Below are 18,194 nucleotides of genomic sequence, written 5' to 3' on the forward strand. Positions count from 1 at the left end.
ATCTCTATCTTCACCTTCATTCCTAGCCCTGCTTCAAACTCTCTGGGAAGGGGGCTCCTAATACTGCACCAAATAACATGATGGGCATTTTCATTTTTTTTTTTTTTTTTTTTGGGGGGGACGGAGTCTTGCTCTGTCGCCCAGGCTGGAGTGCAGTGGCGTGATCTTGGCTCCCTGCAAGCTCCGCCTCCCAGGTTCATGCCACTCTCCTGCCTCAACCTCTTGAGCAGCTGGGACTACAGGTGCCCACCACCACGCCCGGCTAATTTGTGTGTGTGTGTGTGTGTGTGTGTGTGTGTGTGTGTGTTTAGTAGAGACAGGGTTTCACCGTGTTAGCCAGGATGGTCTCGATCTCCTGACCTCGTGATCTGCCCGCCTCGGCCTCCCAAAGTGCTGGGATTACAGGCGTGAGCCACTGCACCTGGCCTGGCATTTTTACTTTCTTTTGAAAGTATTCTCAGATCACATTCAACCATCGTAAACAAGAGCAAAGAGCTTGGTACATTTTACTTATGTATGTTGCCTCTGCTCCCCCAACACAGCATGTAATCACCTTTAGTGATATTCAGATTGCCTAATCTCAACTAAAGTCTATTAAAGATGTATAGCTTAATTCCCTTTAAGAATACAAGGTGAAGTGATTCCTATGAGTTCCTTATTCAACAGAGAAGAGTAATTTGGGTGTGGAGTTCACAGATTCCCTCCAGTGACACTGTGTTCACACTTTAAATGATGAGTGGTATTTAAATGCCTAACATATGTAGGCCCACCTGGTTACCGTGCTAGGGCCTTGGGTACAAAAAGGAAGCGAGCTGGCCGTTGGAACTCAGAATACTCAAACACATGAAAACCAACAATTTACTTCCATTTCTCCCTTCTTAGCTTTTCATCTATTGTTGAGACACATTTTCTTCCTACATGTGTTATTTGCTTCACAATACAGTACTTTTTTTTTTGCTTTAAACAGTCATTTTAAAGACATTTGCATAATAGAGAAATTATATTTATCCATGAAGTTGCAAATTTTGATGCTCTTCATTCCTTTGTGTTAGTCCAGATTTCTATCGGTATCATTTTCTGCCTACCTGGAGGACTTTCTTTAACATTTCCTGTACTGTGCTTCTGTTGGTGATTGATTCTGAAAAATACTTTATTTCACCTTTGATTTGAAACGTATTTTCACTGGGCTGCCAGTGAATGTCAGACATTGTGAATTTTAGATTCACTATTTTTCTTTCAGTGCTTTAAGGATATTGTTCTGCTCTTCTCTAGTTTTCATTGCTTTTGACAAGAAATATGCTGTTGCCTTTATCTTCATCCATATGTAGGTAAAATACCTTTTTTGCTTCTTTCTACTTTTAAGATTTTCCCTTTATCACTGGTTTTAAGCAATTTTATTATGAAGTGCTGTACAGTTTTCTTCATATTTCCTGTTCTTGGGATTCTTTTATTTTGTTGGATCTGAATATTTATGGTTTTCATCAAATTTGGATAATTTTCATTATTTCTTCAAACGATTTTTATCCTCCATATTTCCTCTCCTTTGGGAGGTCTCCCAATGCATCTATATTAGGCCATTTGAAGTTGCCTCATAGCTCACTGATGGTCTACACATTATTTCCTGTGTTTTTCTTTCTGTTTATATTCTAGAGAGTTTCTATCACTGTATCTTCAACTTCACTAATCTTTTCTTCTTTCATGACTCGTCTCCTATTAATCCACACTGTTATATTTTTTCGACTCAGACATTATAGTGTTCATATATCAAAGATCATTTCTTTTTAAAAATATTGTCTATGTCTCTATTTTACCTGTTTAATTTTTCCTCTAATTTCTTGAACATACATAATTCAGTTTTTTTTTGCAGTTCTTTGTAAATATGTGTTTTCTTTTTTTTTCTTTTTATTTTTTTATTATTTTTTATTATTATTATACTTTAAGTTCTAGGGTACATGTGCGTAATGTGCAGGTTTGTTACATACGTATACTTGTGCCATGTTGGTGTGCTGCACCCATCAACTCGTCATTTACATCAGGTATAACTCCCAATGCAATCCCTCCCCATGATAGGCCCCGGTGTGTGATGTTCCCCTTCCCGAGTCCAAGTGATCTCATTGTTCAGTTCCCACCTATGAGTGAGAACATGCGGTGTTTGGTTTTCTGTTCTTGTGATAGTTTGCTAAGAATGATGGTTTCCAGCTGCATCCATGTCCCTACAAAGGACACAAACTCATCCTTTTTTATGGCTGCATAGTATTCCATGGTGTATATGTGCCACATTTTCTTAATCCAGTCTGTCACTAATGGACATTTGGGTTGATGCCATCCCCATCAAGCTACCAATGACTTTCTTCACAGAATTGGAAAAAACTGCTTTAAAGTTCATATGCAACCAAAAAAGAGCCCGCATCTCCAAGACAATCCTAAGTCAAAAGAACAAAGCTGGAGGCATCACGCTACCTGACTTCAAACTATACTACAAGGCTACAGTAACCAAAACAGCATGGTACTGGTACCAAAACAGAGATAAAGACCAATGGAACAGAACAGAGTCCTCAGAAATAATACCACACATCTACAGCCATCTGATCTTTGTCAAACCTGAGAGAAACAAGGAATGGGGAAAGGATTCCCTATTTAATAAATGGTGCTGGGAAAATTGGCTAGCCATAAGTAGAAAGCTGAAACTGGATCCTTTCCTTACTCCTTATATGAAAATTAATTCAAGATGGATTAGAGACTTAAATGTTAGACCTAATACCATAAAAATCCTAGAGGAAAACCTAGGTAGTACCATTCAGGACATAGGCATGGGCAAAGACTTCATGTCTAAAACACCAAAAGCAACGGCAGCAAAAGCCAAAATTGACAAATGGGATCTAATTAAACTAAAGAGCTTCTGCACAGCAAAAGAAACTACCATCAGAGTGAACAGGCAACTCACAGAATGGGAGAAAATTTTTGCAATCTACTCATCTGACAAAGGGCTAATATCCAGAACCTACAAAGAACTCAAACAAATTTACAAGAAAAAACAAACAACCCCATCAAAAAGTGGGCAAAGGATATGAACAGACATTTCTCAAAAGAAGACATTCATACAGCCAACAGACACATGAAAAAATGCTCATCATCACTGGCCATCAGAGAAATGCAAATCAAAACCACAATGAGATACCATCTCACACCAGTTAGAATGCGATCATTAAAAAGTCAGGAAACAACAGGTGCTGTAGAGAATGTGGAGAAATAGGAACACTTTTACACTGTTGGTGGGATTGTAAACTAGTTCAACCATTATGGAAAACAGTATGGCGATTCCTCAAGGATCTAGAACTAGATGTACCATATGACCCAGCCATCCCATTACTGGGTATATACCCAAAGGATTATAAATCATGCTGCTATAAAAACACATGCACACGTATGTTTATTGCGGCACTACTCACAATAGCAAAGACTTGGAATCAACCCCATTCAGTTTTAATAAGTGTTTTTGTTGTCCTTATCTACTATGTTATCTGTCTCATTTGTATGTTAGTATTATCAATTGACTTTTCTTGATATCATTCATCTTACTGTCCTTTTTTTGGATGCCTGGTAATTCTGATTGGATGCTAGATATAGTGAACTTTACCTTGATGTGTGCTGGGTATTTTTGTATGTCTATAAATAAATATTATTGAGATTTGTTCTGGGCCATAGTTAAGTTTCTTAGAAATAGTACGGGTCTTTTGGTTCATGCTTTAATTCTATTATGCGAGATCAGAGCAGTGTTTTGTCTATGATTGGTATTTCTTCATTACTAAGACAAAGCCATTCTGAGTGTTCTAACCAATGCTCTATCAATTGTGAGATGTTGTACTTTACCTGTTGGGAATGGGAATTATGTCAAGCTTTCTGTGAGTTCAGGAGATATCCCTGTGTACCTTTCTCTTTTCCAGTATTTTTCACTGAAACCTCCAGCCACTTTGGCCTTTCTGGACTGCCTGCTCCAGATCCTCAGCTCAAGGATATAATCAGGCTCCTGCTCTGTGCACTGCCATTTGCAGTCTCTCTTCAGGCAATACTCTCGGTACAATTGTAGGACTTTCCTATTTCGTTTTTCATCTGTCAGAAATAACTGTCCTTTGTTGCCTATGCCCAATAAATTGAAAAGTGTTGTTTCATATATTTTATCTGGGTTCTAGTTTGTTGTAGGCATATGTGTAATTTTGGTCCTTATTACTTAATCTTGGCCAGAAGCAGATGCTCTGTGCTCCAAATTTAAAACCTATCTATGCATGACAGAAATGTCAACATTTCAAACTTACTTAAATTACAAAGCAGGATTGGAAGACTATGGGACACTCATATGTGTTCTTATAGACTTCGGTGGAACTGGGAGGATATATAGCAAAATAGCAACAATGTTCTTTTCTTGCTAGGGGAAATGTGATTGATTGATTTATTTTCTTATTTATACTTTCAATATTTTCCAACACATCTGAAACACATGAATTACCTTGATAACTATAAATTATTATAAATATTTGAAAATGTGATTTAGACTACCAAAAGTAAACATATTCTTTAGTTGGCTTGTTTCCAATATTGATTAACCTCTTGCTTGATTCTTTTATTCAGCCTCTGATGTGCTTACCATTTTTGTAACCAGAAAGAAACAAATACTTTGAAATAAAATTAGTAGGCTATGTGTTGTCACCCAGTTTCTTTCACACTTTCAAATACAATGCTAAAGAGATAAGAATCTACCTTGTTTTAAAAGTCTTCCCTCTAGAAAAATTATTAACTTATATTTTAAAGGAAAATTATATTTATATTTAAACCATATTCTACATGGCATGATTTAATCCAATATTTATATAAAGGACTGTGTATAGGCAATCTTGGCAGAAGGAATTATTATGGTTATATTCATTATTATGAATGTTACTCGTGTCTCTTCCTGAAGCTCATAATAAACAAATTATGTTTTTAAAAAAGTGCTTCAGTTATTATTGTCACCAATTCCAAGCAATGTCTGAAAATGCACTTTTCTTTAAACATTTCTTTATTTTAATAAGAATCATGCAAGATTTTCATAATAATGATCAACAATTTTCTTCACAGATGATTATACATCATGGCTTCTTCAGTTAATACATGATTGTCTTTCACAAAGTCAATACCATGTAAAAATTACTGTAATTTATCATTTTATTAATATTTCTTCTGTACTGGAAGTGTTATGTGCTCATCTCACATATTTATTTTCTGTAGTCACAATTTCTCCATTTTAATGTTTTCATGCCCGCACTGTCCTAACCAAGCCATTAGTGGTCTCTCACACTGATATGATTCTGTATTGTTTTTGGGCCTCAGAATTTTCTCACCACCATATTGTTTGTTCCTTTTTTTCCCTTTTAGAAGAAATACACACCCTTTTTCTTCCTGTGAGTACTTCCTTTACCTTTTGATCCATAGCTTTTTTCCTAAAACTCGTAAATCTCTGAAATTTACCAAATTGTTTTGATCCAAATGTATGTCTATAGATTTTCAGATATAAAACATATGCACATAATTTATCTCTTTGCAATGGGATAATCTCATAGTATTTTCATTTTTTCTTCTTTTAATATATGGGTTCACGTTCTCAAAAAAAAAAAAATGAAATGAGTAAACACTAGTATTTTTGCCAATACCTTTTCTTGCCAACACCATTTTATATTCAGCCAGTATTTTTCCCCTTGCAATATAAAAATGGTTTCTTATTTTTCCATGTTCTCACTTTGTGTTCTTTACATGCTTTTGCTGTATATTTAAATGATTTGTGGGCTACTCCACACTTTTAAACAATTAAACATTGCTACTAGATCATAAGAGATTTATTAATTTTATGGTTATGTGTTCTGTCATTTTCGCCCTTTCTTTTTTTTTTTTAATTTTTTTAAATTTATTTATTTTTATTTTTTTTAAATTTATTTATTATTATTATACTTTAAGTTCTAGGGTACATGTGCATAACGTGCAGGTTTGTTACATATGTATACTTGTGCCATGTTGGTGTGCTGCACCCATCAACTCGTCAGCACCCATCAACTCGTCATTTACATCAGGTATAACTCCCAATGCAATCCCTCCCCCCTCCCCCCTCCCTATGATAGGCCCCGGTGTGTGATGTTCCCCTTCCCAAGTCCAAGTGATCTCATTGTTCAGTTCCCACCTATGAGTGAGAACATGCGGTGTTTGGTTTTCTGTTCTTGTGATAGTTTGCTAAGAATGATGGTTTCCAGCTGCATCCATGTCCCTACAAAGGACACAAACTCATCCTTTTTGATGGCTGCATAGTATTCCATGGTGTATATGTGCCACATTTTCTTAATCCAATCTGTCACTGATGGACATTTGGGTTGATTCCAAGTCTTTGCTATTGTGAATAGTGCCGCAATAAACATACGTGTGCATGTGTCTTTATAGCAGCATAATTTATAATCCTTTGGGTATATACCCAGTAATGGGATGGCTGGGTCATATGGTACATCTAGTTCTAGATCCTTGAGGAATCGCCATACTGTTTTCCATAATGGTTGAACTAGTTTACAATCCCACCAACAGTGTAAAAGTGTTCCTATTTCTCCACATCCTTTCCAGCACCGCCCTTTCTTAAAACTCTTGTATCATATATCCCTCACTCTATATGTAGAGTTTCCTAGACTTTTAGCTGTGCTCTTTAGCCATGGCTTCTCAACAATCCTGTTTGAAATATTTATCATTCTGACATTGGGTATTTCAGCTTCTCTGGTCTTTTCAAAGAGCCAGAATTTGGTTACATTGATATTTGTCATTGTTTTTCCAATTTTAATTTTATTAATATCTGCTCTTATCTATATTATCCCCATCTCTCTCCTTGCCTTAGATATGTTTTACTTTTCTTTATATCGTTTCTTAAGGGAGAAAGCTTAGATTATTGCTTAGAACCCTTTCTTTCTCTCGAATATGAACATGTAATGACATAAAGTTCCCTTTAAGCATGGATTTGGCTGAATCTCACAAATTCTCATGTTGTAATTTTAATTTAATTTGAAAATATTTTCTAATTTCCCTGAATTGTTTCTTCTGAAACATGGGTTATAAAAATGTGTTATATAATTTGCAAATATTTGGGGACTTTACAGATATTTCTTTTGTTATATTCTTTAGTTTTATTTCATTATAATTAAAGAACATACTGTCCTAGCCTCTTTTGTGCTACTATAACAGAGTACCACAGACTGGGTACTTTATAATGAACAGAAATTATTGGATCACAGTTCTGGAGGCTGGAAAGTCCAAGATTGAGGAGCCCAACATCTGGTGAAGGCCTTCCTGTTATGTCATCCCACGGCAGAAGGACGAAAAGAAAGGGTGAGAGAGAGCAAGGGATTAAACTCACAGCCTCAAGGTCTTTCATAATCTGCATTAATCCATTCATGAGAGTGAAGACCTCATGACCTAAACACCCCCATTAGGTCCCACATCCCAACATTTTTACATTGGGGATTAAGTTTCCAGCAAATGCTTTTGGGGGACACATTCAAAATATAGTACATACTTTGCATGATTTAAATTCTTTAAAATTTTTAAGAGGTGTTTTATGGCTCTTCTTGGTGAATATTCCATGTGTACTTGAGTGTAATTTATATTTCAATGTTGTGTGTGGTGGTTTGTATGTGCAAATTAGATTAAGTTGGTTAATAGTGTCATTAGAGTTCTTTTGCATTTACAAATGTTCTGTTTACTTTATTATTTACTTGATGATGAGTATAAAAATCCCCAAATATAACTGCAGATTTGGCTATCATTTTAGTCCTGCCAGTTTTTGTTTCATGTATCTGGAGGCTCTGCTTTTAGGTTCACACCTTTAGCATTGCTATGTTTTTGGTGAATTGAATCTTTTATCATTATGTAATGTCCCTGTTTATTCAAACTAATTTTCCTTCTTATGAAAGCAAGTATTTCTGATGTTAATATTGTTAACTACAGTTTTCTCATTTTCTTATTTTATTTTTTTAAATTGTCAAATGATAAAACTCTTTTTTCCCTTTTGATGTACAGTTTTAGGCCTTAACACATGTATAGATTTGTGTAACCACAACCACAAGGAGAATATAGAACTGTCTCATCGCCCTCTGCAAAAAAATTTCATGTGGTATTCATTTATGAAAGAAAAAAAAAAGATAAATTAGACTTTCTCAAAATGCAAAACTCCTTTCCCTTCACAAATAACCTTTACAACCACTCATCTGTTCTCCATCACTATAGTTTTGCCTTTTGGACAAAGTCATATAAATGGAAGAATAAAGAATGTAACTTGCTGAGACTGGTGTTTTTCACTCAGGACATTGTATTTGAGGTTTATCCAGGTTGTTGTATATATCAGCAGTTCATTCCTTCTTATTATTAAGTAGTAATCCATTGTATGGATGCAACATGGATTATCCATCACTGTGGAAGGACATTTGCGTTGTTTCCACATTTTGGCAAATATGAATGCAGCTTATATAAAAATTGATGTGTAGGATTTTGTGTGAACATACGTTTTTATTTCTCCTAGGTGTGGCATTTCTGAGTCATACAGTAAGTGTATGTTTATAAGTAATTACCCAATTGTGTTCCACATTGGCTGTACCATTTTACATTCCCACTAATAATGTATAAGAGTCAAAATTGTTCATTATTGCTATCATTTTGTAATGCTATTTTTAACTAAAAAATTTGTTTGAATTTTATTCTCTCTCAAATGTATGCATTTAATTTGCATTTCACTATTGCTAATGATGTAGAACAATTTCATCCACATGTCTGCTTTGGGTGAAGTATGTATCGTTATCTTTTGGCAATTAAAATATTGTGTTGTTTATCATATTGGAGTTTTGAGAGCTGTTCATGTAATTTGCCGGCAAGACTTTTTTTTTTTTTTTTTTTTTTCTGAGACGGAGTCTTGCTCTGTCGCCCAGGCTGGAGTGCAGTGGCGGCGATCTCGGCTCACTGCAAGCTCCGCCTCCCAGGTTCACGCCATTCTTCTGCCTCAGCCTCCCAACTATCTGGGACTGTAGGCGCCCGCCACCACGCCCAGCTCCTTTTTTTTTTTTTTTTTTTTTTTGTATTTTTAATAGAGATGGGGCTTCACTCTGTTAGCAAGGATGGTCTTGATCTCCTGACCTTGTGATCCTCCCACCTCGGCCTCCCAAAGTGCTGGGATTACAGGCGTGACCCATCGTGCCCGGTCGCATGTAAGACCATTATTAGACATAAGATTTGCAAATTTTTTTCCAGTTTGTAGCTTGACTTTTTATTCTTTCTCAAAGCAAAAGTTTTTCATTTCGAGGAAGTTTAATTTATCGTTTTTTCTTTTATGAATCATGCTTTTGGTGTAATGTTTAAGACCTTTTGGCCTAACTCTAGGTCGTGAAGACTTGACTCCATGTTTTCTTTTAAAACTTTTATAGTTTCTCATTTAACATTTAGATAAGTCATTTTGAGTTAATTTTTGTATAAAGTGTGAGTTTTAGGTAGAGGTTCAATTTTTAACAAATGGATGTCTAATCGTTCCAATAACACTTACTGAAAAGCCAATATTTCTCCATTGAATAGCCTTAGTCTTTTGTAAAAATTGCTGGGCTGTATTTATGTGAGTCTGGTTCTGAACTCTATTTGGTTTTATTAATCTATGTCTCTATCTTTCAGCCAAAACCACACCATCTTGGTAACTATAGCTTTGCACACTATTGGCAGAAATGTAAATTGGTATAGCATTATTTAAAAAGGTATGGGAGTTCCATTAAAAAAATTAAAAATAGAACAAACATATGATCTGACAATCCTGCATCTGGGTATAGATCCAAAGGAAATAAAATCACTATCTCAAAGAGATATCTGCACTTCTATGTTCATTTCAGCATTATCGTGGCTACTGTGGTAGCCAAGATATGGAAAAAACCTAGGTATCAATCAGCAAATGGATAAAGAAAATGTAATACATACATGTACATACATGCAATGGAATATTACTCACATTCATTATTGAAGTATATTTTTTCTGGGTATAGAATTCTAAATCAGTAGCCATATTTTTTCTGTGCTTTGAACACACCATACTATTGTATTGTGTCTTCTATAGTTTCTGTTGAGAATTGAGCTGTCGATCTAATTATTTCTTTTTTGAAGGATGGTAGGCTGAGTAATAGCCTCCCCAAAAGATATCCACCTCCTAATCCCTGTAACCTGTGAATATTACCTTATGTGACAATTTACTTTATAGGTCTGTATGAGAGAGTGGCGGAAAGAGATTTGACATAGACAAAAGAGAAAAAAGCAATGTGATCACGGAGGCGGAGATTGGAGTGATACAGCTACATACCAAGGAATGCTGGTTGCCAGGTGGAATAGGCAAAGAACAGCCTCTGGAGAGAGCACAACCCTGCTAGATTTTGGCTCAGTGATGCTGATTTCAGACTTCTAACCTTCAGAGCTGTGTGAGAATAAATTTCTTTTAAATTACCAAAGTTGTGGTAGCTTGTTAAAGTAGGCATAGGAAAACTAATACCTGATGATAATCTATGGGATATTTGTAGATAATTTGAATAGGCATTTATTAAATTGCTGCCCCTCCTTATGACCATTTATAGAGACTTTAAAAGGTTGTTTTTAAATAGTTTTTACTAGTTTCACTAGGCAGTGGGTCTACAGAGTTCCTCACACTGTCATGCAGGGAGAAGTTTTCTCCTCTTCAGTTTTTAATTAGCAAAACTCTGCAGAGTCCTAAGGTCAGAACCCTTTTGTCAGACTTACCCAAAACTTACATGCATGAATGCTCTTTGCTCTATGAACTTTTTTCTTTAACTTTTATTTTAGATTCAGGGATACACATGCAGGTTTGTTACACAGATAAATTGCATGTCACAGGAGTTTAGTGTACAGATTATTTTGTCACCCAGGATATAAGCATAGTACCTAATAGGTAGTTTTTCCATCCTCACCCTCCTCCACCCTCCACCCTCAAGTAAGTCCTGCTGTCTGTTGTTCCCTTCTTTGTGTCCATATATACTCGATGTTTAGCTCCCACTTATAAGTGAGAACATGAAGTATTTGGTTTTCTGTTCCTGTGTTAGTTTGCTTAGGATGATGGCCCCCTACCTGCATCCATGTTGCTGCAAAGGACATGATCTCCTTCTTTTTTAAGGCTACATAGTGTTCCATGGTGTATATCTACCACATTTTCTTTATCCAGTCTACTATTGATAGACAGGTTGATTCCATATCTTTGCTATTGTGAATAGTGCTTTTATGAACATGCACGTATATGTGTCTTTATGGCAGAATAATTTCTGTTCCTTTAGGTAGATACCCAATAATGAGATTGCCGGGTCGAATGGTAATTCTGCTTTAATTTATTTCAGAAATTGCCAAATTGCTTTCCACAGCAGCTTGACTAATTTATATTCCCACCAACAGTGTATAAGTGTTCCCTTTCCCCTGAAATCTTGCCAAACTGTTATTTTTTGACTTTTTATCAATAACCATTCTGACTGGTATGAGACAGTATCTCATTGTGGTTTTGATTTGCGTTTCTCTAATGATGAGTGATGTTGAACATTTTTTCATATTCATGTTGGCCGCGTGTATGTCTTCTTTTGAAAAGTTTCTGTTAATGTTTTTTACCCAGTTTTTAATGTGGCTGTTTGCTTTTGTTTGTAAATTTAAGTTCTTTATAGATTCTGGGTATTAGACCTTTGTTGGATGCATATTTTGCAAATATTTTTCCCTTTCTATAGGTTATCTGTTTACTCTGTTGATAGTTTCATTTGCTGTGTACAAGCTCTTTAGTTTAGTTAGGTCCCATTTGTTAATTTTTGTTTTGGTTACAATTGCTTTTGGTGTCTCCGTCAAGAAGCCTTTGCACATTCCTATGTTGATAATGCTATTTTCCAGGTTATCTTCCAGGGATTTTATAGTTTTAGGTTTTACACTGAAGTCTTTAATCCATCTTGAGTTGATTTTTGAATATGGTGTAAGGAACGGGTCAAGTTTCAATCTTTTGCATATGGCTATCCAGTTATCCCAGTATCATTTTATTGAAAAGGAATTCCTTTCCCGATTGCTTGTTTTTGTCATCTTCGTTGAAGATCAGATGGTTGTAGGTACGTGGCATTTTTTCCGGGCTGTCTCTTCTGTTCCATTTTTCTACGTGTCTGTTTTTGTACCAGTACCATAATGTTTTGGTTACTGTGGCCTTGTATATTTTGAAGTTGAGTACTATTCTGTGCTCAGCTTTGTTCTTTTTGCTGAGGATTGCCTTGGCTATTTGAGCTCATTTTTTGGTTCCATATGAATTTTAAAAGAGTTTTTTTTTTTTTTTCTGATTCTGTGAAGAACACCATTGATAGTTTGATAGGAATAACATTGAATCTGTAAATTGCTTTGGGCGGTATGGCCATTTTAACAATATTGATTCTTTCTATCTGTGAGCATTGAATGTTTTTCCATTTGTTTGTATCACCTTCAATTTCTATGGGCTACTACCTGAAGTGTTTGCCTCTTTTCTTACGTTCTCTTGAACTGGGATCTAATCTAAATCTAAGTATAAAAATAGAACATAATTGTTTTTTTCATGAAGGGCCAATATTTCCTGGCATGGCATTGATACTGTATTGCCCCTAACAGACTGGTTTTAAATTTTGACTACCACATGGATGGCTGCTAGTATTTCCCTTGTTGTCAGCTAGACTTGGTGATAAAAATAAGAAACACCTAACTGACCTTCCTGTAGGCTGCTATTATTCAGTTATTAAAATATAAAACAGATTTGAAATACACACCACACTGGGTCTCCAATTTTGAGGCAATTATTTTACTTTTAGACTAGCTCATAAAGCTTTTAGAAGTCCATCCTTTTGGTTAACGAAGCATCTACTGTGTTACTACCACCGTGCTGGGTCCTTGCTGGACTGATTTCAACTTTTTTGAAATGCTACATGGGACTATCATGTGCTTCAGACCACACTTTTTGTCCCTTTTATGAATTTTTCCCCAAATTTCAAATCCTTTACTTGAAACATGTATATTTGACCTTGGAGAAGTCATAATGCTGCATTTTCCCTCATGAGTTTATATTTACTCTAGTGGGAATTAGAGTAATCCTCTGTCTGATGATTTTACTTGTCTGACCTTACTTCAGGTCCCTATCGGCTTCACTGGGGCCAAGGCAAAACTGCATGTATCAAAGAATTAAACATGCCACATGGTTATTGAGCTCAAACTAAGAGTGTGTAAGCTGCACTAGATTGAATGTGCCCCACAGGATAAAGCAAACATCCATTTCAGTATCCATTCTTAGATCTTATGTTTTAAAATGCATAAATCAAGAGGTACAGAACCTCTTGGATTCCCTTTCTGACTTAGAACTCCAGGTGTGCTCCTTTGTGCAAAGACTGAGAATTGAAACAATTCACTGGAGGGAGAGAAAAGTCTCACTTGCAAGAATTTTATCCACTTCATACAGGAATATTATTCACTAAACCCTAACAATTTTCCCATTATTTTTCTACTTTACCCTGGTCTCAGCCATCATGAACTCTCACCTAGACTCTTGCAGTAGTTTTAGAGATAGTATCATAGACTAATTTTAAGAGTGTAGCTTGGATGATCCTTTTAAAAACTAAGTCAGATTAGAACATTTCTCTGATCAAGAGCCTTCACACTCAGAGGAATAGTCAAAGTACTTACAAATGACCAACAGATTGTGATGGTTAATTGTATGTGTCAACTTGACTGGGCTAAGGGATATCCAGATAGATGGTAAAATGTTATTCTGGGTGTGTCTGTGAGGATTTTTCCACAAAAGGTTAACATATGAATAGGTAGACTGAATAAAGAAGATCACCCTCTCCAATGAGGGCTGGCATTTTCCAATCTGGCTAAGACCTCAAATAGAACAAAAAAGTAGAGGAAGGGCACACTCTCTCTGCCTGAGGTAAGACATCCATCTTCTGCCCTCAAACATTGGTGCTCCCAGTTTTCAGGCCTTTGGACTTGAACCAGGACTTATACCAGCATAGCTAGGACCTTCAGACTCAAACTGCAATGTACACCATTGGCTCCTCTGGTTTTCAGTCTTTCAGCGTAGACTGGAACTGCACCTGGTCTTCCTGGAAGATAGCAGTGCAATTGATAACATTTACTCAGTGATGAACTGAGATGGTAGAGAATGCATGGCAGGTGCAAAATATCAAGTATTTGAGAATTTCAGAGGAATTAAATATAAGAAAAATAGAATGGGTGAATGGTGCTGGGAGCAATAAAATTATTGGAGAAAGGCAATCAAAGGCTGAGGATGATTAGTCACCCATTACAGGTTGTATGTAAAATAGAAGACCTCCTTGGCAACATATAGAAACTCTACTTGCAGTCAGAAGGTAGGCAGGAAATGCTGACTATGAGACCCAGGGACTAATTATGAGAAGAGCAGGATAAATTCTAAATTTCTGGAGGTCAACTACATAAAGGTCAGTGCCCTGATTGGTACCCCGAGACAAGAAGGAGGAACATCTAAGCTGATGTACTCTAGCATCTTGATTGTCCAAACTTCTCTGAACCTTCTAGGCTTTCAAAGGGGACCATTTCTCCCTATTAAAAAAACAGTACTCCATGCTTGCTTAAAGTCCATGTGACCTTTACAGACAGTATGTATCCCTCTCAAGGTCTGCTTCCACTCACCCTCCCATATACCCGAGTAATAACTAGCATTAAGTTGCTGTATAACCTGGTCAGAGAAGTGCTAAACTTGCTAGAAGATGAGACAAACTGTTTTCCAAAGGAGCTACAAAATCTAGCAAATATATACTATCAAGCTGTGACAGTAAGCATGGGACTAGGTACTGAGGATGTTGGATCAATGGAGGTGGAGCATAACATTGGATAGGAGAGATATTATAGGCATAGGAGTACTCTCCTGTAACAAAAGATGTAACAGCCTGGCCAGGCCCCTGGGAAACAGTGTTAATGTACTGTTTACATGGTTCTTAGAAGCATGAGGAAAGTGATGGGCCACAGTAAGTGAAGGTGAAATGCGAGAACTGTCAAGACCAACAGTGGAAGAAGGGATCGAAACACTCAGAGAAATCAACGTGGAAGAGTGGATATCCTGCATCAGACCAGAAAACCCACCTGAATGGCCATAGGAGAGCCAGGAGGATGCTCGGTTTAGCATAGCAGTAAGTAAATAAGTAAGTACCAATAACACGAAGAAGTTCAGTGATGGGTGTCTGAAGGTCAAAGTAGCCAGTAAAATATGCTGTTACAGAATTGGGTTCCCTATTAACAATAATAGGATGCTTCAGTAATGGAGATCAGATGATGGTGATTAACCATTATAAGGCAGGTGAGCACAACTATCAGAATGAGTAACAACATCAAAGTAGCAGCCAGAGGTCTGACTTGAAGAGGGCTATGAAGATAATTATTAGAAAATAAATTTTCTAGTGGCAGATACCAAGGCTGTTGCTCCATCTGTACCACCAAAATAAATCAAATATGGATAATCAGGAGGCAGATGAGGGACACTTCAATAAAAAGTCATGATTCCATGCCTAGTTTCTGGATATGAGCCATTCTTCAAACTCAGAATCCATTCAATGAATTCATGTGTGTGTGTGCTTGTGTGTGTGTGTGTGTGTGTGTGTATGTACATAGACACACTATTTATTATGTATAATATATACATTGTTCATTACATATACTATGAATATACTATTTTATATATATATGTGTATATATATATACACACACACACACATAAACATATATGTATGCTGTGTGTGTGTGTGTGTGTGTGTGTGTCTGTGTGTGTATTTTTTCTCATCCTGGGCCATGGCTCCTTCTACACATATTTAATGACCAGGTGACTAGGTGCATTGCTTGCAGCTGCATTCATTGGGGAGCTATTTCCCCTCTACTGACTTTAACATGAGTAACTTCACACTGTAGGGCAACTGTAACACAGGGGTCTGGGCTATTGCTGTGGCGCACTGACTCTTGCCTTCTGGTGATGCTCAGGCTCAATTTAGGAAGGATTACTACTGGGTATGTCTTTATGGCTTGGTGGTTCTGATAGCAACTAGCTTGCAGACACAGTCACTTGGTGTGCTGTGGTCAAGCATTGTCTCTATCAGGCCCCAACAGCACAACGGAAGCTAATTGTCTTATGCGGATGGCATGGCCCTGCTCCAGAACCCTAGGGGCCTGTGTGGCGATCCTCCCATGGGGAATGGCCTTAAACCCTACCCTGCCTCCTTTCTTACCACTGACACCTCTGACACTGCAGGGTCTGCCAGATGAGATGGTCCAAGAGTTGCTTGCACTGCAGCCGGGACCTGCTGCAGATTGCTTTCCTGCTCCCAGCCTATCTTAAATCTCCCAGCCTTCTGTGTCACCCAGTGTGTGAACTGGAGAGTTATCTTATGGGCGGGATATTTTCTCCCCCAGACCCAAAGAGGTCTATCAGTTGCACTACTTTCTTCCTTGCAGTGGGAGATTCAAGAGGCAGTGATTTGTCTTTTCCTTTGGAGTGGACATCCTGGCATGCCTCTGATGACTGGACCCTTAAAAACTTCACTGATGTAGAACTCTGAATCCCCATGGCCTTTATCTTCCAATCCTCTGGTGTGCACATGTTTTACTGAGGCCTCCAGTGTGCAGGCTGCCTCTTACCTCTCCTGTCCAATCAGAATGATGGTGTCAGTGTAATGGATCAAAGTGATGTTTTTCATGATATCCTGACAGCCTAGATCTTGTATGACAATATTATGACTGGAGGTGTGAGAATTAACATAGCTTTTAGAAAAACTATAAGTAAATATTCTTATCTTGCTCACTGTTTTTGATCCTCTCTTCTAATTGGAATGGAAAAACACACATTTGTCAAATCTGTTGTATACCATGTACCTACTCTAGTGACAATATTTGCTAGCAACAATCACAGCAGCCCCAGGCTTCACTAAGTCATTAGCCAGGATCCATCCAGTTTCTACAGGGACCAGACTGAAGAATTACATGGAGATAAAATAGGAACATCCTTAGGACATTTAAGGGTAGCATTTATTTCCTGTGTTTGGTTTGCAAAACTGTGTTTGGTTTACTATCTTGGCAGGAGGAAGGTGTTTTAAGAGGTTTCCACCTGGCCTTTCCCACTACAGAAGCTCTTATAACAGATCAGAAACTTGATGTGAGGGTTACTCCAGCTTCCAGGTATAGCGAATCCAATTATGCATTCCGGAACTGGGAAGATGATTGGATGTGTCTGTGAATCTGAATGGCCCACTAAGAACTGTACTCCAGCCAGGACTCAATTTATTTATTGGTTTCCATAAGTCTGCAACTCTAACAGATAAGCCTAATAATGCTTTGGTCTTCTGGTATCCATGTTAATTTAGACCTATATCCAATAGTCCTTGAAATGTCTGGGTGTTCCCTCCTCTCCCAAGTGTACAATCACCTGAGTAAATAGATGGGAAACCCATTGGAAAAGGAGTGGGGATATACTCACAGTATATACATGCCACGGTGTTGCAGAGTACTTCCTCCTTTAGACCTAGCCACTTGTTCTGTCAATAGGTTACGGGTCTGAAAATTGTCTCAGATGCAATAACTGAGCAAAGCATCATGCCTTTCTAATTTGAGAAATCAGCCTTAGCTTTCTCATCCTGCATCCTTGCCTTTTGACTGTAGATTTTAAGCAACACCTTTGTTTACTATTCATCTATTCTTACCTGCTTTGTTGACCATCTCTACAACTTCCTGTAGGTCAAGTTTCTGTGGATGCCCTTCCAGCTTTGCTAGTTAACATAATAGAACCTGGTTTCTGGTGGTTAAGCACTGCTACTTGGTCTCTATTCCTTCAGGGTGCTATCATCCCCATTGCTATTAGCCATCTACTGTAGACTGAATGATTATTTCCCTCAGATTCTTATGTTGAAATCACAGCCCTTAATGTGATAATATTTGGAAGTGGGGCCTTTGGGAAGTGATTAGGTTATGGATGGAATCAGTGTCCTTATAAAAGAGACTCCAGAGAGCTCCCTTACTTCTCCAGCCATGTCAGGACACAGTGAGATGGCTGTCTATAAACCAGGAAGCAGGCTCTCACCAGACACAGAATCTGACAGCGCCTTAATTAT

Source organism: Macaca thibetana, chromosome X, assembly GCF_024542745.1.
Source record: "Macaca thibetana thibetana isolate TM-01 chromosome X, ASM2454274v1, whole genome shotgun sequence".
Lineage (NCBI taxonomy): Eukaryota > Metazoa > Chordata > Mammalia > Primates > Cercopithecidae > Macaca > Macaca thibetana.